Source organism: Caretta caretta, chromosome 28, assembly GCF_965140235.1.
Source record: "Caretta caretta isolate rCarCar2 chromosome 28, rCarCar1.hap1, whole genome shotgun sequence".
Classification (NCBI taxonomy): Eukaryota; Metazoa; Chordata; order Testudines; family Cheloniidae; genus Caretta; species Caretta caretta.
In genome coordinates this window covers 8,027,687-8,052,801 of record NC_134233.1, presented here as the reverse complement: position 1 = coordinate 8,052,801, position 25,115 = coordinate 8,027,687, and the positions used below count along the sequence as shown (strand labels likewise).

At 50.5% G+C, this 25,115-nt stretch overlaps 3 non-coding genes across 3 annotated transcripts; all 3 read left to right on the top strand.

Moving 5' to 3' along the window:
• The first annotated feature begins 7,326 nt into the window (after nucleotides 1-7,326).
• Nucleotides 7,327-7,398, top strand: TRNAC-GCA (transfer RNA cysteine (anticodon GCA)). Its single transcript has one exon. It is a non-coding gene; the product is annotated as a tRNA-Cys (tRNA).
• Nucleotides 7,399-8,796: 1,398 nt separating this feature from the next.
• Nucleotides 8,797-8,868, top strand: TRNAA-UGC (transfer RNA alanine (anticodon UGC)). The gene has a single exon. It is a non-coding gene; the product is annotated as a tRNA-Ala (tRNA).
• Nucleotides 8,869-17,406: 8,538 nt separating this feature from the next.
• TRNAM-CAU (transfer RNA methionine (anticodon CAU)) lies at nucleotides 17,407-17,479 on the top strand. Its single transcript has one exon. It is a non-coding gene; the product is annotated as a tRNA-Met (tRNA).
• The last annotated feature ends 7,636 nt before the right edge of the window (nucleotides 17,480-25,115 follow it).

The window sequence follows — 25,115 nt, the reverse complement described above, 5'->3', positions numbered from 1 at the left end:
AGGACTGGTTGCTTCCAGCAGCTGTCTGAACTTACGGACAGCGTGCCAACACACTCACTCTTCCACAACACACACGCTCCCCGAACACACACACTGTCTGTCCCCAACACACACACACTGTCTGCCCACCACGCCCACGGCAGCTGAAAAGCAGCTGGCAATCGAGTCGGATGCCCATGGAACAATGGGATAGAGAACCCTGCCTCGTGTGGCTGCCCACGAAGCATTGCAAACCCTTCCCAAAGCACCCTGCGGCCAGTTGCACAGTGGGATAGCGTCCCACAATGCACTGCTCTCTGTGGCAATCCAAGAGCTGCTAGCCTGGATGCGCTCCGGTGACACAAGCAGCCTAGTGTGGACATGCAACAGCGGCTTAATTAAAACGCTTTAACTAAAGCAGCATAACTCTGTCGTGTAGACGTAGCCTGGCTCCCACTGGGGCCAAGGATGCTCAGGCACTGAAACTGAAGAGCCACAACTTCCTCCGTAGTTGGCAGGATTCAAACCTGCACAGGGAGACCCCCCCAAGGGGTTTCGAGTCCACCACCTTAACCACTCAGCCACAACTACTTGCTTTGTAGAGCGCTCTCACGACACTCTAGTTCTTTTCTCACTGAGTGATCGTTTCCAATTGTTTCCTCAGACCAGCATCCACAACACACTCACTGCTGTGCTGTTGTGTAAGTGTGCCCAGGGCTGAACAAGAATTCCTGCTCGTTTCCCTTCTGGCTGGAGCATGAGGAGAGTGTGTTTGTGGCCAGTGATGTTGCTGTAGATTGTTGTAAAATTCCTGCCTCGATAATTCAGACAGTCCCTTTCCCGTCATATCCCCAGTACATCAGTGACTGTAATAGCAGGGGGCAGGTTTTCTGTGGGGCACAGAGCTTTGCCAGGGGGTTGGTGTCTCCTTCCTTTCCTCACCCTGGAGGAAACTCAGCTTTTCATTCCATCTTTAATGTGTCATGGAATAACAACAGCAGCATGAAGAAAGAGGTGGGCAGGGTGGGCCTCAGGGGAGGGGCACAGAGGTGCAAGCGGTGGGCAGGGCAGGACGGAGAGGCACGGGTGGCAGGCTGGGTGGGTCTCATGGGTGGGGCTGAGAGGTGGGAGCGGCGACCATGGTGGGTCTCAGGGGAGGGGTCAGAGAGGTGTGGGTGGCGGGCAGACCTTGGGGTAGGGGGCGGAGAGGAATGAGCAGCAGGCAAGGAGGACTCGGGGAGAGAGGAGCGAGTGAAAGGTGGACCAGCAGGCCTCAGCCGAAGAGGCAGAGTGGGGTGGGAAGAAGTCCTCCTGTTAACCCAGTGCTATCTACACCGGGATTAGGCTGATATAACTGCATTGCTCAGGGAAGGTAAAATTTTTAACACCCCAAGGTAATGTTGTTACTGACTTAATTTTGTAGGATAGACCTGTCCAAAGAATCACACACACACCTTGGGAGTAAAACTTCACCCACTTCTCTGCTTTACAGAATCGAAACACAAGAAACGCTTGTCAGGGCCCAGTGCGGGTTGGCAGGGAGTCAGGTGTGGGCAGACACCATACGTTAGCCAGAGGAAGGCACCATGGATTAGCTGGTTTAAGGCACCTGTCTTCTAAACAGGAGATCCTGGCTTCAACTCCCAGTAGTGGCTTTTAAGGCACCTGATACTGGCTCCTATCAGAAGACAAATAACAGAGTTAGATGGACCTTTGGTCTAGCCCAGTGTAGCCGTTCTTGTTGTTTAAATTACACTCATAGGCACTGATTATAGAGTGACTGAAAGTTTGGGTGTGAAGGGCTGATAGGTCAGTGTTCCAGTCCCCTCGCAGATGACCCCCTCCCTCTGGGACAGGGGCAGGTCCGAGCTCTCACACCAAGTGGCTCATTGGGGCTGCCAGAATCTGTGGGCAGCTCATTCAGTTTATGGCGAGGGTTGAGTCCTGCTTTGTGCACCGTGTCTGAGAATGAAAATCCTAAACCTCCCTTTGAAATAACGAACACAGCAGGACCTGTTTTGTCACTGCCCCGAAGCAGACAGAGAAATGGAGAAATGCCATTGAGTCCAGGGGAATACTTCACTGCGGTTTTACCTTTTTCACTTGCCAAACTCCCACCCAACCTTCTGGGCTCCTAGAGCAGGGTCCTGAGCCTGAGCCGAGACACGTACCCTGCAACTTTACAGCCCAAGCCGCTGTCCTGGATTAATGTGACACAGGCCACCCATGGGTGATTCATTGCACTGTAGACATATCCCAATGTTATGTCTCCACAGCGATGAAAACACCCAGGGCACCTGTCCCAGAGCCCGGGGCAGTTGACTCAGGCTTATGGGCCTGGGGCTGCAGGGCTATAAAATGACAGTGGAGACAGATGGGCTTGAGCCCAATCTCTGAGGCCCACGAGGGGTGAGGGTTTCCGACCCCAGACTTCAGCATGAACACCAATATCTGCACCCCAGTTTTGAGCCCCACAGCTTGAGCTCCAGGAGCCCAAGTCAGGTGACCCAGGCCAGCCCTGCTGCCATCTTTATCCCGGGAGAGAGGGACTCTACGGCGACCTCTCCATTGCAGTGTCAGCCCAGGGGTGGCAGGCTGTGCTCAAAGCAGCACCCTGGAAGCCCCATAGTCACCACTCTCATAGAATTAAGGTACGATTTGTACAGAGTCAGCCTGGTGAGCTATCATTGTAAAAGTCGTGATCTGTTGAAGGCTAGTGGCTGGGTGGATGGTGTGTGCTAGGCTTGTCTGGGAAGTGGTGGAGTTTTGCTCTGGGTGCGTCACTGAAATATGTGATGAGGCTGGGAAATGGCCACCGCCAGCCTTTCCGGTGTGACGCTGGAGGAGCCAGACTCGCTGCTGGCTCAGTGAAGGTATCCACGCTCCCAAGGACTCTCCCAGGAACCGTGTACAATGCGGACTCCTCCGAGACAGCCCAGAGACAATGGACACTGCTTGACTCACATCAAGGCAGAGGAAATTTCTAGCAAGTTGGAAGAGGGGAAGAGACGTCATGACTTGGCCTCACTCCCACTCTGCTCAACACCTGGCAACACATCTGGAGGACAAAGACTGAACTGAAATAATTCAGAGATCAGAAGAGAATAATAATAATCCATTCAAATGAAAGTCCCCAAACAGACTGGAATTGGTTTCCCAGCAGAAAATTTTCAATTTTGTTTTCCCAGTCAGACCTCGCCAAGGGAAGCAGAGAGAAAATGTTTGAGTTGCTTCCTCCAGAGCACCTTGACCTAGACACGCTAGCTGTGGGTCACTGTCATGGCTGAGGTGGGGGCATTTTAATTATTTGGGCTGGTCCCAGGGTGTTTGGGGGACATTATGAGGCTGTTACCTTTTGAGATAAATACTAAGAAACAAAGAACTCTTTGAGAAATCTGGGATTTAGACGTGTTTTATTGACAGCAAGGGAGGTCTGAGTTCCTGAGAAGGTTTTTGTTTACAGGAAGCAATGTGGCTTGTACCAAAGGGGAGATGGTTGTTTGTGAAGGAGGGGAGAAGACAAAATGCACACAATGAGGATGGGATTCAAACCCATGCATGCAAAGCACAATGATTAGCAGCCCACCACTTTCACCACTTGGCCACCTCATATGAGCTGCCAAAGAAGGGACAGGAGGAGAAATCTAAGGCCAGCAGAGGTAGGAACAATAAGGAGTTTTTAAATACGAAGTGTAAGGAAGGCCTGAATGACCCCCCCCCTCACATCTAGTGATGAGCTGGGGGAAAGACTTCAGGAACAGACCGTCTTTACATAGACAGGCCTCCTCTGCCTAGGTATGCAGCAAGTATCCTTTGAATAAAAAAACAAACAAACAAAATAGAAAGGTAATTTTTTGGTTTTCCTGCAGTCAGCCAAAAAAAATGTGAAAAGAAAGGGGCATTTTTAAGCAATCATCTGTCCCCACCCAGGGGCTGGGGAATGCTTATTTTCTTTTTCAGACACTTTCTGGGCAAGCTGGTGCCAGTGGAAGAAAACCCAGAACGCCGTGGGTCCCCTGTCGCAACAAAACATTGTGTTCTGTGTTTGTCTTGTTGTTCCTGTTATTTTGGTGGATATTGTAAATTCTTCAGGCGTGACACCCCCTTTTAATTGGGCATGTCGTGCTGCCCCTTTCGGGGCCAAGGGAAAATGTACCCTAATTCAACCTCTTCCACCCTCTACTCCGCCACCTCCCTCCAAATTCTCTGTGACACCCCCATCCCCACGGTGGCCTACCCCCATCCAGAGACCTGTGGTTCTTAATGCAACTGGTTTACAAATGACTATCGCTCTGTTCCCCACTGACTGGTCTCTCAGTACAACATTTGATAACTGTTCTGTTTACCAAAGTAGGTGAAAGAATGTTGCCATAACTAATTTCAAACTCATTTGAATTGGATGGAGGGGAAATAAACAAGAACATCCGAAAATGGCGAGCCCCCACAAATTACCTCTGGGAAGGCTGAAACTCACTGCAGGAAGCTGACTCAGTGTCTCAAATCCAACGCTTGGAATGTGCCTGGGGCTACTGGACGGAGTGGGATTACGTCAGGGATTTGAATCATAGACTCAAAGAATCATAGAATAACAGAGTTGGAAGGGACCTCTGGAGGCCATCTAGTCCAACCCCCTGCCCAGAGCAGGACCAATCCCCACTAAATCATCCCAGCCAGGGCTTTGTCAAGCCTGACCTTAAAAACCTCCAAGGAAGGAGATTCTACCACCTCCCTAGGTAACGCATTCCAGTGTTTCACCACCCTCTTAGTGAAAAAGTTTTTCCTAATATCCAACCTAAACCTCCCCCACTGCAACTTGAGACCATTCCTCCTTGTCCTGTCATCTGCTATCACTGAGAATAGTCTAGATCCATCCTCTTTGGGTCCACCTTTCAGGTAGTTAAAAGCAGCTATCAAATCCCCCCTCATTCTTCTCTTCCGTAGACTAAACAATCCCAGTTCCCGCAGCCTCTCCTCATAACTCATGTGTTCCAGTCCCCTAATCATTTTTGTTGCCCTTCGCTGGACTCTCTCCAATTTTCCACATCTTTCTTGTAGTGTGGGGCCCAAAACTGGACACAGTACTCCAGAAGAGGCCTCACCAATGTCGAATAGAGGGGAACGATCACGTCCCTTGATCTGCTGGCAATGCCCCTACTTATACAGCCCAAAATGCCATTGGCCTTCTTGGCAACAAGGGCACACTGTTGACTCATATCCAGCTTCTCATCCACTGTCACCCCTAGGTCCTTTTCTGCAGAACTGCTGCCAAGTCATTCAGTCCGTAGTCTGTAGCGGTGCATTGGATTTTTCTGTCCTAAGTGCAGGACTCTGCACTTGTCCTTGTTGAACCTCATCAGATTTCTTTTGGCCCAATCCTCTCATTTGTCTAGGTCCCTCTCTTTCCGATCCCTACCCTCCAGCGTATCTATCACTCCTCCCAGTTTAGTGTCATCCGCAAACTTGCTGAGGGTGCAATCCACACCATCCTCCAGATCATTAATGAAGATATTGAACAAAACCAGCCCCAGGACCGACCCTTGGGGCACTCTGCTAGATACCTGCTGCCAACTAGACATGGAGCCATTGATCACTACCCGTTGAGCCCGACAATCTAGCCAACTTTCTACCCACCTTGTAGTGCATCCATCCAGCCCATACTTCTTTAACTTGCTGACAAGAATAGTGTGGGAGACCGTGTCAAAAGCTTTACTAAAGTCAAGGAACAACACGTCCACTGCTTTCCCTTCATCCACAGAACCAGTTATCTCATCATAGAAGGCAATTAGATAAGTCAGGCATGACTTGCCCTTGGTGAATCCATGCTGACTGTTTCTGATCACTTTCCTCTCCTCTAAGTGCTTCAGATTGATTCCTTGAGGACATGCTCCATGATTTTTCCGGGGACTGAGGTGAGGCTGACTGGCCTGTAGTTCCCAGGATCCTCCTTCTTCCCTTTTTTAAAGATGGGTACTACATTAGCCTTTTTCCAGTCTTCCGGGACTTCCCCCGATCGCCATGAGTTTTCAAAGATAATGGCCAATGGCTCCGCAATCACATCCGCCAACTCCTTTAGCCCTCTCGGATGCAACGCATCCGGCCTCATGGACTTGTGCACGTCCAGCTTTTCTAAATAGTCCCGAACCACTTCTTTCTCCACAGAGGGCTGGTCACCTCCTCCCCATGCTGTGCTGCCCAGTGCAGCAGTCTGGGAGCTGACCTTGTTTGTGAAGACCGAGGCAAAAAAAGCATTGAGTACATTAGCTTTTTCCACATCCTCTGTCACCAGGTTGCCTCCCTCATTAGTAAGGGGCCCACACTTTCCATGGCTTTCTTCTTATTGCCAGCATACCTGAAGAAACCCTTCTTGATTTGCGCTTAGCTCAACTGATGGTTGGTTGGGAAATGTTATTCTAACCCGCGATCAGGGTTGGAAGGGACCTCAGGAGGTATCTAGTCCAACCTCCTTCTCAAAGCAGGACCAACCCCAACTAAATCATCCCAGCCAGGGCTTTGTCAAGCCAGGCCATATAAACCTCTAAGGATGGAGATTCCTCACCTCCCTAGGTAACCCATTCCAGTCTTCACCACCCTCCTAGGGAAATAGTGTTTCCTAATATCCAACCTAGACCTCTCCCACTGCAACTTGAGACCATTACTCCTTATTCTGTCATCTGGTACCCCTGAGAACAGTCGAGATCCATCCTCTTTGGAACCCCCTTTCAGGTAGTTGAAAGCAGCTATCAAATCCTTCTCACTCTTCTCTTCTGCAGACAAAATAATCCCAGTTCCCTCGGCCTCTCCTCGTAAGTCATGTGTTCCAGTCCCCTAATCATTTTTGTTGCCCTTCCCTGGACTCTCTCCAATTTGTTTCTGTAGTGGGAGGGGGCTCTGAAAACTGGGCGCAATGCTCCAGATGTGGCCTCATCAGTGCCGAATAGAGGGGAATAATCACTTCCCTCAATCTGCTGGCAATGCTCCTCCTAATGCAGCCCAATATGACCAGTTACCCATATTGAATGCAGGCTCAGCAATATTTGATGAATTGGTTGCTGTCCATTCAGTCGGTTATTTCCTACTTATTCATAACTAATGAAGATGCTCTAAGGGGATGGGAGAGAGCTGTCCCGTCCGTGTAGTTAATCCACCTCCCCGAGAGATGGGAGCTGTGTCAGTGGGAGAAGCTGTGTTGGTGGGTGGGCAAGCTGTGGGGTCTACATGTATAGATAAAGTTTAATCAAACCCCATTTTTAAAACCACCCGTGGTCTGGGAATGGAAAAGGAGCTCTCTGAGCAGGGCCTGTCCTTCAAAATCCTTAAGATCACTGACTTGCCTATGCCAATGCCATGGGGGGTGTAGCTCAGTGGTTGAGTGTTTGACTGCAGCTTAAGTAGTCCTTGGTTCAAATCCAAGTGCCCCCTTACAAGCCTGTTCCCTTAACAAAAATAAGCACATTTCCATTTCCATTATGTTCGGGAGCTCCACTGAATAGGGATGAATGGAAACATTCAGTGTTTTCCTGTGCAAATCCATAGAAACCTAGCAAACAGGTCCCTCATCTGAAATCAGTTCCAATCCTCTGAGTGTCTAGTTTATGTTTTCATCAATGAAACAAAGACACATGAAGGCACATTTGCAGATCCTTGGTCTCCATGGGCTACAATGTGTAGAAGAACAAGAACCCCATCCCCTTGGGAGGAATGGACTAGTCTGTGTTACATTCCAATGGCAGCTGTTTAAAGGGAACATGCTTCGAGTTCATGATCACCCGCAGTGTCTCTGTAAGGTTGCCAACCACAGAGCCGGTTGTGGCTGCATCTAAGTAACCGCAGAGTTAGTGTAGTACCAGATCGTGAATTGCACAGCGTCACTTTCGGTCTCGTTGATCATTTGGGTAGAAACAGCCATTTCCTGCCTCTCTTTCACACAGAAGGACAATTTTCTATGTGCAGACGCAGGAACATCAAGATCTTTCTCTGTCCCTTGTGCAAAGTAGGGTGTCAAATTCCAAGGAACCTTCCTCTTCTGCGATGGAAACAATGGAGAAGCAGGGGGCCCTGGGCACCTCCAGCCCTGGCCGGGAGATGTTCCCTCCCCGCTTTCTTTATGCTGCTGTTGTTATTTCATGGAGTGTCTGGGATGGGGAAAAAGCTGAGTTCACTCCAGGTGGAGGGAAAAAAGGACCCTGAGAATCTCAGGGCCTCAGGGAAAACCTAATCCCTGCTACCGGGATCACTGAGGTGCTGGGGATTTGAGCAGGAAAGGGACTGTGTGAATTGTCCAGGTGGGGAATGAATAACCACCGACAACTAGTTCCACCTCATTAACCACGGACACAGGCTAATCGTGCTGCAGATAGAAGGGAAACTGGGAGCAATTCTTTGCTGTCAGCCATGGAAACAGTGACCCGAGTGCACTGCAGTGAATGTGCTGGGGAAAGCTGGACTTTACAGGCAGGTGGAAATAGCAGATCCGAGAAAAGCCCCCCCCCCAACTTCTTCCACCGGGGTGAGGTGTTGAGCGACTCACAGCGCCCCCCAGCGCCGTTACCTTTCAGCAGGGGCTGGCAGCTCCAGCCAGTCAATGCAGGGGAGAGGGCCGAGTGTATCTCTGCAGCCTGAGTCCAGGGCAGGCCCTCTCTCTCCCCCACATAGAGAAACTGGCCCTGCTGCAAAGTGACCCCTGAGAACCAGCAACCTCCAGGACAGAGTGTTTGGCCCTCAGAGCAGGGAATGTGTCCCCCATGCTGCCGTTAGGCCCCTGGAGGCTCTGCAAACAGGAGGGCTCTGAGCGTAATCCATGCCAAACAGCCCCCATCTGGGGATGTAGCTCAGTGGTAAAGTGCATGCTTTGCATGTATGAGGCCCTGGGTTCGATCCCCAGCATCTCCAAGTTCTCTTTTCACCCTGCTGCTTTGCTCAGGCCCAGAGGGGATGTGGCCCAGCAGTCTCCCTGCAGGAGTTTCAGTCCTGCTCAGTGCGTGGCAGGTGCCCATTGCACGGAAGGTCTGTGCGGGTTTCTGCTCCTAAGTCACCTTGGTACATTTAAGATTAAGATTTAAGGGGTGGCTTGGGACAGTAGCGGATGAGAAGGGGGAATCCTCCAGCCCAGGAGGGATAGCTCCCGTCTGCCCAGACTGAGGGGCAAGGAGACGGAGGGGCAGTCAGTGCTCAGAGAGGAGAGAGCTCAGTGATTTACACCCATCAGGAGACACTGTCTTTTTGAGGCGGGTGCAGCTGGCTTGGGATGGTGCTGACGATGGATAGAAAACAGGCTGGAGTCAATGACAGATGGGACCACAGAAGGGGAAGGAGAAGGGCATCTCCATAGAAGGTCCTGGGTGCTCAGATACCCCAGTTCTAGGTACCCTGGCCTGTCCTAGAGAGAGAAAAGACAAAGAGGGGCCCAGCCCCCCGACAGTCATCCCATGGACAAGAATCTGGTTGGGAGTGGGGTGAAGGTTCCCGCTGGACAAAGGGGAGCTGAAGTCCCCCAGTGTCCTGGAATTTAAGCAATGCAAGCTTCAAACCCTGCACGGGTGGGGCCTGAGGGGCACCCGCAGAAGGTTGGGCTGGACAGGGGCAGCAGGTTTCTACAATTTTTGGTGGTTTCCAGAATGGGACCAAGTCCTGCCTCCCCGTCCACCTCCCCCCACATCTGCCTAAGGCTCTGGGAGGGAGTTTGGGTATGGGAGGGAGAGGGAAAGGGGTTGGGCTCTGGGAGGGAGTTTGGTCTGTGGGTTGCGGCAGGGGGTTGGGGTGCAGGAGGGAATGCAGGGTGCGGGGTCTGTGCTGGGGCAGGGGGTTGGGGTGCAGGAGCAGGTGTGGGGGCAGGCTCTGGGAGGGAATTGGGTGTGTGGTGTGGGCTCTGGGCTGGGGGAGGGCGTTGGGTGCAGAAACGGGTGGGGTGGCCAGGTTCTGGGAGGGAGTTCAGGTGTGGGCTCTGGGCTGGGGGAGGGGGTTGGGGTGCAGGAGAGGGTGCAGGTCGGGCTCTGGCAGGGAGTCTGGGTGTGGGGTGTGGACTCTGGGCTGGGGGAGGGGGTTGGGGTTCAGGAGAGGGTGCAGGTCGGGCTCTGGGAGGGAGTTGGGTGCAGGGGGTGGGCTCTGGGCTGGGGAAGAGGGTTGGGGTGCGAGAGCAGGTGTGGGGGGAGGCCTGTGGGAGGAAGTTTGGGTGCGGGATCTGGGTTGGGGTTGGGGGTTGGGGTGCAGGAGGGGGTGCGGGCGCAGGCTCTGGGAGGAAGTTTGGGTGTGGGGTGTGGGCTCTGGGCTGGGGCATGGGGGTAGGGTGCAGGAGGGAGTGCAGGGGGCGGACTCTGGGAGGGAGTTTGGGTGCAGGGGGTTGGGGTCTGGGCTGGGGCTTGGGGTGCGGGAGAGAGTGAGGGTGCAGCTCTTACCTCAGGCATCTCCCAAAAGCGACCCACACCCCCCTCTGGCAGCAGCTCCTAGGTGGGGGGTCTCTGCCCATCGCTGCCCAAGGACACCACCCCAGCAGCTCCCATTGCCACAGATGGCAGAGTTGGCCCTCGGGGCGGGGGCAGCATGTGGAGATCCCCCCACCCCCGGGGCTGCAGGGATGCGCCAGCCGCTTCCGAGACTGGCAGGCCACACGGAGTGTAAGCAGTGTCAGGGTGAGCCTCACCCTGACATCTGGTGGTGAGGTCTGGCAAGTTGTGGAAAAGAACTTCAGGGGCCGATCTCATTTGCATAGGCACACCCACCCCGCCTAGAACGCGGCCATAGCTGCCCAAATGGTCACTTTGGCTGCTGTGGGATCCCCAGTGTCTCTGTTATTGGGGCAGGAAGAATAAATTGTTATTACCCTGATTATGGGAACTGTGCTGGGAACTGTACTTGGCCTTTTGTTATGATGGAGGGACTCACCATCAACTAAGTAGCACTCGCTAGGCAAGAGTCATGGGTTCCAAAACTCTGTGAATTGAGAGAGGGTGGGGACAAGTATTAATACTTTGAGGTATGGGTTCCTTGATGAGGGCCTTGCATGCTAATTGTCCTTCCTTTTGTCTCTCCACTGTGGAATCTCAGAGCTAATCTGGATTCCATTAGGAGTCTCGTTACAGACTGCTGAGCTCACTTTGGGCTAATGGTGGACCAGCACTGAGGCTCCCCTACTACAAGCTGACTTCACTAAAAAGCTGGGCTGACTAAAAGCTGAAATCACTGAGTGTTGTGTTAAGTAGTGGGGGAGCCTGAAAATATATTGTGGAGAAGTTTGTGGGACGGCTGGAGTGCCTCGTGGACAGGCTGGTGGAGCAGTTCATGGGACGGCAGGAGCTGCTGGTGGGCTGCGGAGCGGAGCTGAGCGAAGCAGTTTGTGGGGCGGCTGGTGGAGTGGAGGCCTATGGAGCTGTGGGGCGGTCAGCTTCAGATCATGTAAGGTGCCTTTTACCCCTACCCCCATCTCCACCCAGGTTGGGAGGTAAAGCTCTGCAGATAAACTTTTGAACTTTGGGGCTGCCCTGACCAGGGACAGAGACTTTTGGGTCATTGGACTTTTGGGACGTTGGACGATTTGGGGTTGCTGGACTCAAGAACCAAAGGGAAAGGGCACGCCCCAATTTGCTTGGGGTGGGTTTGTTTTTTTTGCTCGTGGGTTGTGTTATGAATCCTGTTGGTGGTGTTTCCCCAACATAATGCCACATTGTTTCTCTCTGTTTTTAAAAGGCTTTTTGATACACTCAGACTAGGTGCTTGCAAGAGGGGAAGTATTGCCTCTGGGAGGCGCTCAGCGGGGGTGGTACATATTTGTCCCAGGTCACTGGGTGGGGGCTCGAGCCGGTTTGCATTGTGTTATTGGGATGGATCCCCTAGATATTGAACCCGGCCCTTGTTGCTGCCAACTCTGACGGGCAGAAGGGTTACATGGAGCGAGGGTGGGCAGGAAGCCGCCTTAGCCCCCTTGTGCTGCCGGTGATGGCGGTGGGGGTTCCCGGGCCCTTTTAAATTGCCCGGGGGCAGCAGGCGGGGCTGGGGGAGACACCGGGCCCCGGACTTTGGTGGAGCCAGGCCCCCGTGGTCTTATGTTGCTGGAGCATGGGCACCAGGGGCCCAGATGAGGCGCCTCCCCTGCGGCTGGAGGAGCATGGGTGCTAATCCACGTTTCGGCAGGTTGGTTTTTGGAAAGTTAAATGAAGGCAGCCTCTGCTCTGGGCTCGCCCAGTTTCAGGGCCTGACGCTGCTTTGCACAACGACGAATCTCGGAACAGGCCAGCACTGAAATGACGGCAGAACCTGAGGAAGGAAAAGCCTCCGGGTTCGTCTGTGGGCCTTGACGCCGAACGGGAGCCGTAATTTGACTCACTTTGTGGCTGCGGCCGGTAAAATGTCAGGACAAAGTCGTCCCAGTGATTGTGACACTGGGTTTGAGGCGGCTTTGGTCTTATTACAATGTAACTAGCATGGAACACTTGTGTTTTTAAAGGTGGCTTCCCCAAGCAATCCCAAGTTGTTCTTCCCAGAGCTGAGTGATGGTGGGCAGCAGGGGATCTCCCCAGTCTGTGGGGGAATCTCTCTGGGCCCCACTGTTAGTTCTCCAGCCTTTCTCCCCCTAAACACGCACACCTCTCCCCCACCCATTATCAATGCTTTACAGCAACCCCTCCCTCCCCTTATGGGATACAGACTCTCGGTGACAGAGACTGACTGGGGCTCCCCTCTGCATGGCTCCAATGGGGAAGGAAAGAGTCTGACGGGGGAGAGGAGGGAGACAGGCTGAAGGAGTCAAATGGGGCTAGACGAGAATAGAGAATAGAGGAGATTTTCTTCCTTTTAAAATGGACTGGAGTCTCATTGCTGGAAAGCCACATCTTGAGTGACATTTGAACCGGCAGCCTTTCAATTGCCAGGCAAAGGTGCGAACCACAGAGACCGATCACGGCCGACTTCCCAATGCTGTCCAAGGAGCCCCTGCAGGGGTGCAAGTGGTTAGTGCAAAGGGCAATGTTGCTGGGGTTGTGAATTCAAGCCTTCCCTGCAGCCCTGGTTTCTATTACCCCATGGAGCTTCCCCAGCTTGCTTGTCCTAATTCACATGGAAAGTGCCATGAGAGGAAGGTCTGAAATGTGGACGTTGGTGCAAAGCTTGGGACCCCCCACCAATGCTGCCATTAGCTGTGGGTGGGTTGCTCAGGGGCAGGGAGAATTGATTTCTTTGCTGCTGAGAAAGCTGCCAGGACAGGTCTGTGGGCACCAGAGCTCCCCGCTTCTTCCAGCACATGCCAGGCTCTGTCACTCCTGGAGGAGGGTCATAGAATCATAGAAGATCAGGGTTGGAAGGGCCCTCAGGAGGTATCTAGACCAACCCCCTGCCCAGAGCAGGACCAACCCCCACTAAATCATTCCAGCCAGGGCTTTGTCAAGCCTGACCTTAGAAACTTCTAAGAAAGGGGATTCCACCACTTCCCTAGGTAACGCATTCCAGTGTTTCACCACCCTCCTTGTGAAAAAGTTTTTCCAAATATCCAACCTAAATCTCCCCCACTGCAACTTGAGACCATTCCTCCTTGTCCTGTCATCTGCTATCACTGAGAATAGTCTAGATCCATCCTCTTTGGATCCACCTTTCAGGTAGTTAAAAGCAGCTATCAAATCCCACCTCATTCTTCTCTTCCGTAGACTAAACAATCCCAGTTCCCTCAGCCTCTCCTCATAACTCATGTGTTCCAGTCCCCTAATCATTTTTGTTGCCCTTTGCTGGACTCTCTCCAATTTCTCCACATCCTTCTTGAAGTGTGGGGCCCAAAACTGGACACAGTACTCCAGATGAGGCCTCACCAATGTCGAAAAGAGGGGAACGATCACGTCCCTCGATCTGCTTGCAATGCCCCTACTTATACACCCCAAAATGCCATTGGCCTTCTTGGCAACAAGGGCACACTGTTGACTCATCTCCAGCCTCTCGTCCACTGTCACCCTAGGTCCTTCTCTGCAGAACTGCTGCCGAGCCATTCGGTCCCTAGTCTGTAGCGGTGCATGGGATTCTTCCGTCCTACGTGCAGGACTCTGCACTTGTCCTTGTTGAACCTCCTCAGATTTCTTTTGGCCCAATCCTCCAATTTGTCTAGGGCCCTCTGTATCCTATCCCTACCCTCCAGCGTATCTACCACTCCTCCCAATTTAGTGTCATCCACAAATTTGCTGAGAGTGCAATCCACGCCATCCTCCAGATCATTTATGAAGATATTGAACAAAACCAGCCCCAGGACCGACCCTTGGGGCACTCCGCTAGATACCGGCTGCCAACTAGACATGGAGCCATTGATCACTACCCGTTGAGCCCGACAATCTAGCCAGCTTTCTATCCACCTTATAGTGCATTCATCCAGACCATACTTCTTTAACTTGCTGGCAAGAATACTGTGGGAGACAGTGTCAAAAGCTTTGCTAAAGTCAAGGAACAACATGTCCACTGCTTTCCCCTCATCCACAGAGCCAGTTATCTCATCATAGACGGCAATTAGATTAGTCAGGCATGACTTGCCCTTGGTGAATCCATGCTGACTGTTCCTGATCACTTTCCTCTCCTCTAAGTGCTTCAGAATTGATTCCTTGAGGACATGCTCCATGATTTTTCCAGGGACTGAGATGAGGCTGACTGGCCTGTAGTTCCCAGGATCCTCCTTCTTCCCTTTTTTAAAGATGGGCACTACATTAGCCTTTTTCCAATCTTCCGGGACTTCCCCCGATCGCCATGAGTTTTCAAAGATAATAGCCAATGGCTGTGCAATCACATCCGTCAATTCCTTTAGCACTCTCGGATGCAGCTCATCTGGCCCCATGGACTTGTGCATGTCCACTTTTTCTAAATAGTCCCGAACCACTTCTTTCTTCACAGAGGGCTTGCCAACTCCTCCGAATGCTGTGCTGCCCAGTGCAGTCATCTGGGAGCTGACCTTGTTCGTGAAGACAGAGGCAAAAAAAGCATTGAGTATGTTAGCTTTTTCCACATCCTCTGTCACTAGGTTGCCTCTCTCATTTAGTAATGGGCCCACAGTTTCCTTGGCTTTCTTCTTATTGCCAAAATACCTGAAGAAACCCTCCTTGTTACTCTTAACTTCGCTCGCTAGCTGCAACTCCAGGTGTGATTTGGCCTTCCTGATTTCACTTCTGCATGCCTGAGCAATATTTATATACTCATCCGTGGTCATTTGTCCAATCTTCCACTTCTTGTAAGCCTCTTTTTTGTGTTTAAAATCAGCAAGGATTTCTCTGTTAAGCCAAGCTGGTCGCCTACCATATTTACTATTCTTTCTACACATCGGGATGGTTTGTCTCTGTAACCTCAATAAGGATTCTTTAAAATACAGCCAGCTCTCCTGGACTCCTTTCCCCCTCATATTATTCTCCCAGGGGATCTTTCCCATCAGTTCCCTGAGGGAGTCAAAGTCTGCTTTTCTGAAGTTCAGAGTCCGTATTTTGCTGCTTTCCTTTCCTCCTTGTGTCAGGATCGTGAACTCGACCATCTCATGGTCACTGCCTCCCAGGTTCCCATCCACTTTTGCTTCCCCTACTAATTCTTCCCGGTTTGTGAGCAGCAGGTCAAGAAGAGCTCTGCCCCTCGTCGGTTCCTCCAGCACTTGCACCAGGAAATTGTCCCCTACAGTTTCCAAAAACTTCCTGGATTGTCTGTGCACCGCTGTATTGCTCTCCCAGCTGATATCAGGATGATTGAAGTCGCCCATGAGAACCAGGGCGTGCCATCTTGTAGCTTCTGCGAGTTGCCGGAAGAAAGCCTCATCCACCTCATCCCCCTGGTCTGGTGGTCTACAGGAGACTCCCACCACGACATCACTCTTGTTGCTCAGGCTTCTAAACTTAATCCAGAGACTCTCAGGTTTTTCTACAGTTTCATACTTGAGCTCTGAGCAGTCATACTGCTCCCTTACATACAGTGCAACTCCCCCACCTTTTCTGGCCTCCCTGTCCTTCCTGAACAGTTTATATCCATCCATGACAGCACTCCAGTCATGCGAGTTATCCCACCAAGTCTCCGTTATTCCAATCACATCATAATTCCCTGACTTTGCCAGGATCTCCAGTTCTCCCTGCTTGTGTCCCAGGCTTTGTGCATTTGTATATAGGCACTTGAGATAACCCGCTGATCGCTCCTTGTTCTCAGTATGAGGCAGGAGCCCTCCCCTCTCACACGCTCCAGCTCGTGCTTCCTCCCGGTATCCCGCTTCCCCACTTACCTCAGGGCTTTGGTCTCCTTTCCCTGGTGAACCTAGTTTAAAGCCCTCCTCACTAGGTTAGCCAGCCTGCTCACGAAGATGCTCTTCCCTCTCTTCGTTAAGTGGAGCCCGTCTCTGCCTAGCATTCCTCCTTCTTGGAACACCATCCCATGATTGAAGAATCCAAAGCCTTCTCTCCGACACCACCTGTGTAGCCATTCCTTGACTTCCACGATTTGACGGTCTCTACCCAGGCCTTTTCCTTCCACGGGGAGGATGGACGAGAACACCACTTGCACCTCAAACTCCTTTATCCTTCTTCCCAGAGCCACGTAGTCTGCAGTGATCCGCTCAAGGTAATTCTTGGCAGTATCATTGGTGCCCACGTGGAAAAGCAGGAAGGGGTAGCGGTCCGAGGGCTTGATGAGTCTCGGCAGTCTCTCCGTCACATCGCGACTCTTAGCCCCCGGCAAGCAGCAGACTTCTCTGTTTTCCCGGTCAGGGCGGCAGATAGATGACTCAGTCCTCCTGAGGAGAGAGTCCCCGACCACCACCACCCACCTCCTTCTCTTGGGAGTGATGGTCGTGGAACCCCCAACCTTAGGACAGTGCATCTCATGCCTTTCAACTGGCGGAGTCTCCTTCTGCTCCCTTCCCCCAGACGTAACATCTGGGCCACTCCCCGCAATGGTACCTGTGGAGAGAACATGAAAATGGTTACTTACCTGTGTCGGCTTTGCTGGTACATGGACTTTCCCCCTTCTTCTTCTGGAGGTCACATGTTGCCAGATTTCTTCACAGTCCTCCTCTCCCTGCTGCGCAGCCTGCTCTGAATCTTCAGAACCTTGTGCCCATAGAAGCATATCCTGACGTCTGTCCAGGAAATCTTCAGTGTCTCTTATGCAACGCAGGGTCGATACCTGTTGCTCCAGACCTTGAACCTTCTCTTCCAATAGGGAGACCAGCTTGCACTTTGTACAGACAAAGTCGCTTCTGTCCTCTGGAAGAAAGACAAACATGGCACATCCAGTGCAGGTCACAACAGTTGAACACTCCCCATCCATATTACCTTCCTACTATGAGCTTCCTCCGGAGATGCAGTAATTCCTCAGAGAAGTCGTTAGGGTGTAAGCCTCAGTGGGCTCACTCCAGGTGAACTCCCAGGCAAACTCCTGCTGTTTGCTGCTCTGCTGTTCCCCGCTGCTCAGCTGGTTCTATAAGCACCGAGCCTAAAGCTCTTCCAAGCCTTCTTAGCGCAGCGGGCAGCGCATCAGTCTCATAATCTGAAGGTCCTGAGTTCAAGCCTCAGAGAAGGCAACTCTTCTTGCTCCCTGCTTTAGATTTTCTAACGGAAATCAGAGAAAAAAAGACTAGAGCTGAGTGGTTTCTAGACACCCTCCCATCCATCTAACACACACACAAAGACTTTTCTAACGGTACGTGTACAGTACGAAATTAGTTCAAAATTATTCGATTCGAAATTTCGGGAGCTATTTTAGACATTCAGTCTTCGGTGTCCCCACTAAAGCGCGTGAATTCGGCAGAGTGCGTCCACAGTCCCGAGGCTAGCATCGAACGTCGGAGCGGGTGCACCGTGGGTCGCTATCCCACAGTTCCTGCAGTTCCCGCCGCCCACTGGAATTCTGGGTTACGCTCCCAGTGCACGATGGGGCAAAAACATTCTTGCGGGTGTTTCTGGTGCGTGTCATCAGGAAGCTCTGGTAGACAATCGTTGCACGCCTTTTTGGCATGCAGACGCCGTACTGCTTTCAGCAGACGGTGCACCGCTTGCTCTCCTGCAACTATGAATCCGCCTCTCATTTCCTCTCCCCTTCCGATGTAATCTCTACTATCTGCTCTTTCTCTTCCTCATCGAACTCTTCTGCCTCCAACTCTGCTCTCCCGCTGGTGCCACGCTTCCGAGCTTCTCCGGGTTGTCTGTCCTGGGCTCCCGCCTCCGTGAAAGCCACAGAAGACCACCATTTCCCGCCTTTCTTCGGCTACCACGAACCAAACAGCACCTCTTCCCCTGCCACAGTTTTGACCATTGTAAATACCTCGCACATTATCCAGCAGTATGTGCAGTCCCTGCAAAACGGGGCGAGGAAACGACGACGGTGCGATTACTATACTGATGAGGACATGGACAAAGATGGCACGGCGTGTGGCAATTGGGAGATCATGGTGGTGCTGGGCCAGGTTCATGCCGTGGCACGCCGATTCTGGGCCCAGGAAACAAGCACAGACTGCTGGGGCCTCATCGCGTTGCAGGTGTGGGATGATTCCCAGTGGCTGAGAAACTTTTGTATGCATAAGGGCCACTTTCATGGAGCTTTGCGACTTGCTGTCCCCTGCCCTGAAGCGCAAAGACACCAAAATGAGAGCCACCCTCACAGTTGGGAAGGGAGTGGCCATAGCCCTGCGGAAGCTTGCAACGCCCGACAGCTACCGGTCAGTTGGGAATCAGTTTGGAGTGGGGAAATCTACTGTGGGGGCTGCTGTGATCTAAGTAGCCAACACAATCATTGACCAGCTGCTATCAAGGGTCGTGACTTTGGGAAATGTGCGGACCATTGTGGATGGCTTTAATGCGCTGGGGTTCCCTGACTGCGGCGGGGTGATAGACATAACGCATATCCCTCTCTTGGCCCCGGAACAGCGGGGCGGCCACTACATAAACCGCAAGGGGTACTCTTCCATGGTGCTGCAAGCCCTGGTGGATCACAAGGGACGTGGCGAAAGGGATGCACAAACAATCCAGTTGGGCCATTGCCCACAAGCTCACCCCAAGCAGCTTGGACTCCTGATGACTGTGATGCTGAGGTTCCTTAGACCCCTGTTCATATTTCAGACCCCAGCCGGTGCAGCATCCCTGCCCAACCACTCACCATCTGCCCCAGGAGAACCAGCTGGTGGGCTGCATCCACAGGCAGGTAGTTTATGCCGCTCCCCTCAGAGCAGCAGCCACAGCTGTGCAGCTAATCCCCACATCTGGTTGCCGGGGATCCAGCTGGATTGTTTGTGCATCCCTTTCAAGACTTGCCCTCAACAACCTGGCAGCCCCTAGCTTTCTCATTGCTCTGTGGTTGTTTGCTCTGTGAAAGGGGCCTCTAGGAATTGGTATTTCCAGAGGCATTAAAGAATCATAAAGGAGAAGGAAAAGTTAATGCCTTAGAAAAGTCTGTGTGTCTGTGTTAGATGGATGGGAGGGTGTCGAGAGCAGAGTGGTTTCTAGTCTTTTTTCTCGGATTTCCAGTGGTAATCAAGGTCAGCCATTGCCAGCAGTTGACAAGAACATGTGAGAACAGTGGGGGCGGGAAATAAACATGGGGAAATAGTTTTACTTTGTGTAATGACCCATCCACTCCCAGTCTTTATTCAAGCCCAAGTTAACTGTATCCAGTTTGCAAATTAATTCCAATGATCACTACAAAAGGTTATCCCCACCCCACCCGGCTCTCCTCCTAGTAATAGCTCACCTTACCTGATCACTCTCGTTACAGTGTGTACGGTAACCCCCATTGTTTCATGTTCTCTGTGTATAGGAGTCTCCCCACTGTATTTTCCACTGCATGCATCTGATGAAGTGAACTGTTGCTCATGAAAGCTTATGCTCCAATAAATTTGTTCGTCTCTAAGGTGCCACAAGTCCTCCTGTTCTTACTCATGGTGTTGTATCCCCATAGTGTGGCCGTTTGGTGTCAGTCCTTTTAAATAAACAATGAATTTTTTTCATAGAAACCATATTTTCCTCAAACAGACACAGGAGTAGATTAATCTACAAAGGGAAGGTGATTCCAAGGCAGTTCCGGAGGGAGAAGGGAACGTTTTCAGCATCACTAAATTATTGTGTTGTACCTCACACACACACAGAGTGACAATAAACTCAATTAACTGAGCTACCAACACACTGCACAGGAATGAAATAAACAACTTTATGTTCAAGGAGTTCGGTGCATTTAAATAATATTAAAAATATGTTTTGGGCAACGCATGGAAAATTCATTGTATTGTACAACGCACTTGATATAGTTAATACACCACATAATATTTAATGAAGTTAAGAACGATGTGCTTATAAATTAACATGTTGTGCCATTTACACACGCACAAGACCTAGAAAAAACTGAATTATTTGAGCTTCCAACATTTCTACTTTCTCACAGCATGTTAGACCCCCTGCTTTAAATGAAATATGTCTAAAGGCCAGATGTATGAAAGAATTGTCTCGTTCTCTATTTCTTAGCTTTTATCTCAAAAGGTAATAGCCTCATAATCTCCCCCAAACACCCTGGGACCTCTGCAAATTATTAAAATGCCCCTGTTCTCAGCAAGGCCACGACAGTGACCCACAGCTAGAGTGTCTAGGCCAAGCGTTCTGAAGGAGGCAAGTCAAAGATTTTCTCTTTGCTTCCCTTGGCAAGGTCTGAGTGGGAAAACAAAGTCCCCCACATGGAAAGTTTTCTGCTGAGAAACCAATACTAGTCTGTTTGGGGACTTTGATTTGAATGGATTATTATTATTCTCTTCTGATCTCTGAATTATTTCAGTTCAGTCTTTGTCCTCCAGATGTGTTGCAAGGTGTTGAATTGCGGGGGAGAGAGGCCAAGTCATGACGTCTCTTCCCCTCTTTCATAGTTTCTTCCAACTTCTTAGGAAGTTCCTCTGCTATGATGTGAGTCAAGCAGTGTCCATTGTCTCCGGGCTGTCTCGGAGGAGTCCGCATTGTACACGGTTCCTGGGAGAGTCCTTGGGAGCGTGGATACCTTCACTGAGCCAGCAGCGAGTCTGGCTCCTCCAGCGTCACACCGGAAAGGCTGGCGGTGGCCATTTCCCAGCCTCATCACATATTTCAGTGATGCACCCAGAGCAAAACTCCACCACTTCCCAGACAAGCCTAGCACACACCATCCACTCAGCCACTAGCCTTCAACAGATCACGACTTTTACAATGATAGCTCACCAGGCCGACTCTGTACAAATCGTACCTTGATTCTATGAGAGTGGTGACTATGGGGCTTCCAGGGTGCTGCTTTGAGCACAGCCTGCCACCCCTGGGCTGACACTGCAATGGAGACGTCCCCGTAGAGTCCCTCTCTCCCGGGATAAAGATGGCAGCAGGGCTGGCCTGGGTCACCTGATGTGGGCTTCTGGAGCTCAAGCTGTGGGGCTGAAAAGTGGGGTGCAGATACTGGTGTTCCTGCTGAAGCCTGGGTTTGGAAACCCTCACCCCTCATGGGACCTCAGAGATTGAGCTCAAGCCCATCTGTCTCCACTGTCATTTTATAGCCCTGCAGCTGCAGCCCCAGAAGCCTGAGTCAGCTGCCCTGGGATCTGAGACAGGTGCCCTGGGTGTTTTAATCGCTGTGGAGACATAACGTTGGGATATGTCTACAGTGCAATGAATCACCCATGGCTGGCTGGTGTCACATTAATCAGGGTCATGTGGCTTGGGCTGAAAAGTTGCAGTGTACAAATACAAAGAAACAAGAGCAAAAACCGGTTGCCTTTACAGCTAGATAGCTATAGATACATGGCAAATAGCAACAAGAATCAGCATAGAGCTGGATCAAAAAAAATGAAAGATTAATCTTTGCTCTACAAATAACTACTGATAAATGGTAATATAAAAAAGGACCTGGAATTCCTTCATAATTTGACGGTTCTTGGAAGTTCCAGGCATATTGGCTAGAATTTTCGAGACACAGATTGTCAGAAAAACGTTAACACGCTGAGTGCTCCACCTGAAACAACAGCAAATAGTGTTGCCTAGATAGATAGATACATTGCAAAGAGCAACAAGAATCAATGTGGAGCTGAATCTGCAAAACGGAAAGATTAATCTTGCAATACAAATAATAATGTATTAATTATTATTATTAATTATTATTATTATGTCATATAGGACCATGAATTCCTTCATACTTTTATCATCCTCAGGATGTTGCTGTGAATTCAGAGACATGATTGTTTTCTGGAGCAGCCATTGCAGTTTCAAAAGGAAATGCAGGCAGAAAACAAAGCAGGGAGGGTTGTGATGGGGGCGCATGAAAGGAGAGGAGGCTTGTTCCTCTTGAGTTTTCTTTCAGTTTCTCTTGTGATCGTGATGGAGGAAGCAGAAGCTTAATTTGAGTTTGTCCCCACTCCCCTTCTTCTGTCGTCGGAGTGTGTCTTCACCAGGAGTGCTTCCACCGAATGAAGAGGGGCAGTGTGGGGGGGCTGAGAAACGGGGCTCTTCACTCTGCGCAGCTGCCCACTGGGAGCCCAGCTGCCCCCTGGGCTCTTGACTCCCCACCTCCTCCCTGCAGTGGGAGCCGGCCACCTGGGCTTCTTGCCTGCCTGCTCCCAGCCAGGAGTGGGGGCGGGGGCCAAGGGCCCAGGCTTCTCGGCTCCCTGCGCTGGGAGCCAGGAGCTTTCGTGCAGCAGCCCCGCGAGGAGCCAGGCAGGTGCAGCCCCGCTGGGATCAGGGAGCGGAGGGCAGCCATGAAGGGAGCCAGCCGGAAGCCATGACATTGGCAAGACAGCCAGCAGCCCCTGTGAGTAAGGCAGTGTCTACACAGACACTGTGTTATCCTAACGACCCCAACGTAATCCCCGTGCCTCTTGAGGAGCTGGAGTTACTATGTGGGTGTAGCAGGGCACTTACATGGATGGGACAAGGCTGTAGTGTGCACCGTGAGGTAATTAGGACAACGTAAAATGCTGTCGGCGGGCCTAACTGTGTAGTGTAGCCCAGGTTTTAATCTCCTGCTGATGGGTTATATGCTGGGTTTCTTGTTTCCTTTCCTTAGGAGTGCTTGTTCTCACACCTATCTCCTTGCTTTCCATTCCAGTTCAGGGAAGGAGAGAATAACCAAGTCTTCAGGTATGAAAAGGCAAAACATTTCTATATGACCCTTCGCAGTCAGTGAAACCTGTGGTGGGAAACGTGCCCTTGATTTTACTGCATTTTTGGTTTCTTGTCTTGTTGGTTGCTCCCGAGGAGCTGGCAGGGAAATGTCCATGGAGAAGTGGAGTGGATGTGAGGTTTCTTGCTTACGAGATTTGCCTGCGTTTTGGCCTCATTGTGAGAAGGGCAAATTGGATGAGACATTGCAGCTTTTCTGTGCCTGTCTGAGTTTGGAAAGTAAGTTCTTTGTTGTCCTGTTCTTCAAAGGAAACTGAGGGAGTGGATATACACTGGCAGCTGAGAAAGCCTTAGAAGGAGAAATCTGGGCACAATTGGTTTCTGTCGTAAATTGTAGTGTAGTGTGGTGGTTATCATGTTTGCTTGACACGCAAAATATCCCTGGTTTAAAACTAGGCAGAAACAGTGCCTTTTCCCCCGACTGATCACTTTTGGTCTTCCTCCATTCCAAGCGCTTTGCTGAAATACACCCGTATTTCCCACACATTTTGTTCGTTATTCTGTCCTTTTACGGTATTTTAGGGTTGTAATTTAATTGCCACACAATTTTGCTCACGAATTAAAGTTTAACACAACATTTGACAGCCTTTTCCCATGCCCTCTTTTCTGTCACTTACAGGAGTTTACTTATGGGAATATTCACTGATTTACTGCACCGAGCATTTCAAAGGAAAGGTCAGAATCATCTACCTTGGATTCACTTTCCTTACTTCTTTCTAATTCTTTCTCTCACATAGATGGGGAAATCTGTGTTGGAGCAATTTAGCTTACCACTCTCTCTTTCTAGACGGAAGCTGACACAATTTAAAACTTCCCAATTTGCAAATATCTATGTGAAAATATTTCTTAAACCAATGCAGAGATCCTGGGCAGGGCTAGGGGTAAGGCAGATTAATAATTGGCTGTTCTTTATTTTGGTGCTTGCTAATTGGCCATTTGGAATTTTAATACAGGATGGCATTACAGCCGAAAGATAATCTCAACATGTGGAGAAGAAACGGTTATACGGGATAATGAATAATTTCTTGGTGTCACACCAAAAGTGATGCATTCGAGTATGAAAGAAGAACTAATTAATATCTTATGAGCATTTGTTATTAGTTGTAGCCATGCAGGTCCCAGAAAAGCTTGTCTTTGTCCCCAACAGAAGCTGGCCCAGTCAAAGATATTATCTCACCCACCTGTGCGTTTGCTCGCCACACTACCTGAGAAAAGCGGGAAGAGACTCAAAGCAGAGAAAAGGGAACAAAGAAGTTGAATTCCTAGCTGAAAAATGGACCTCTTTGTCAGCTAGAGCCAATTTCAGATGATTCTGGGACCTCTTGTGGCTATTGCTGGTTTTGAAAAAAGCCAGGTATTATTTAGACAATATTGCTTCTAGTATATCCACTGAAGCAGATTTATGCTTCACGATTGCTGTGTATCCAAAGAGATTCATTCAATTCAGCACACAAGTGAATAGAGATAGGCAGCTGGAGTCAGCCAGTTCGACCCCTTCTCAAAGTCTTTGGTTTTTAAAAATGCCCCTTTTTGTGTTTATAAGGGACAGGGCACAAAATGGCCAGATAATAAGCTATTGGGGTGAAAGTTCTGAGGTTTTTTTACTTTGCAGTGAAGACTGAATGGAGAATTGTGTCGAGAAGTTTTTTTCCCTGACTGAGGGTGGAACCAAGGCAGCATCAACGAGACTCCTAACCAGTAGACCAAGGGTACTCAACAGGTGTACCACGGGCCAACTCTAGACAGCCAGAAATTTTTAATGGACCCTGAAATCTTTTTATTTACTTATTATTATGATTTTTTTAAACTTATTTTCTCTGCAGTCTGGACCTTGATTATATCTCGACCAAGGAATTTGGACCTTGACAAAAAATAGTTGACTACCCCTGCAGTAGACCATAATGGGGGGTAATGTAGGGTTTTTTGGTTCAGCTTCTCTATGCTTTCTAAGGCTACTTTCTCTCCAATTTAGGAAATGGTCCATTCCCCATTTCAGAGGGGACAAGAACAGAGAGTGAAGGAACCCCTGTGCTCATAACCTGAGCT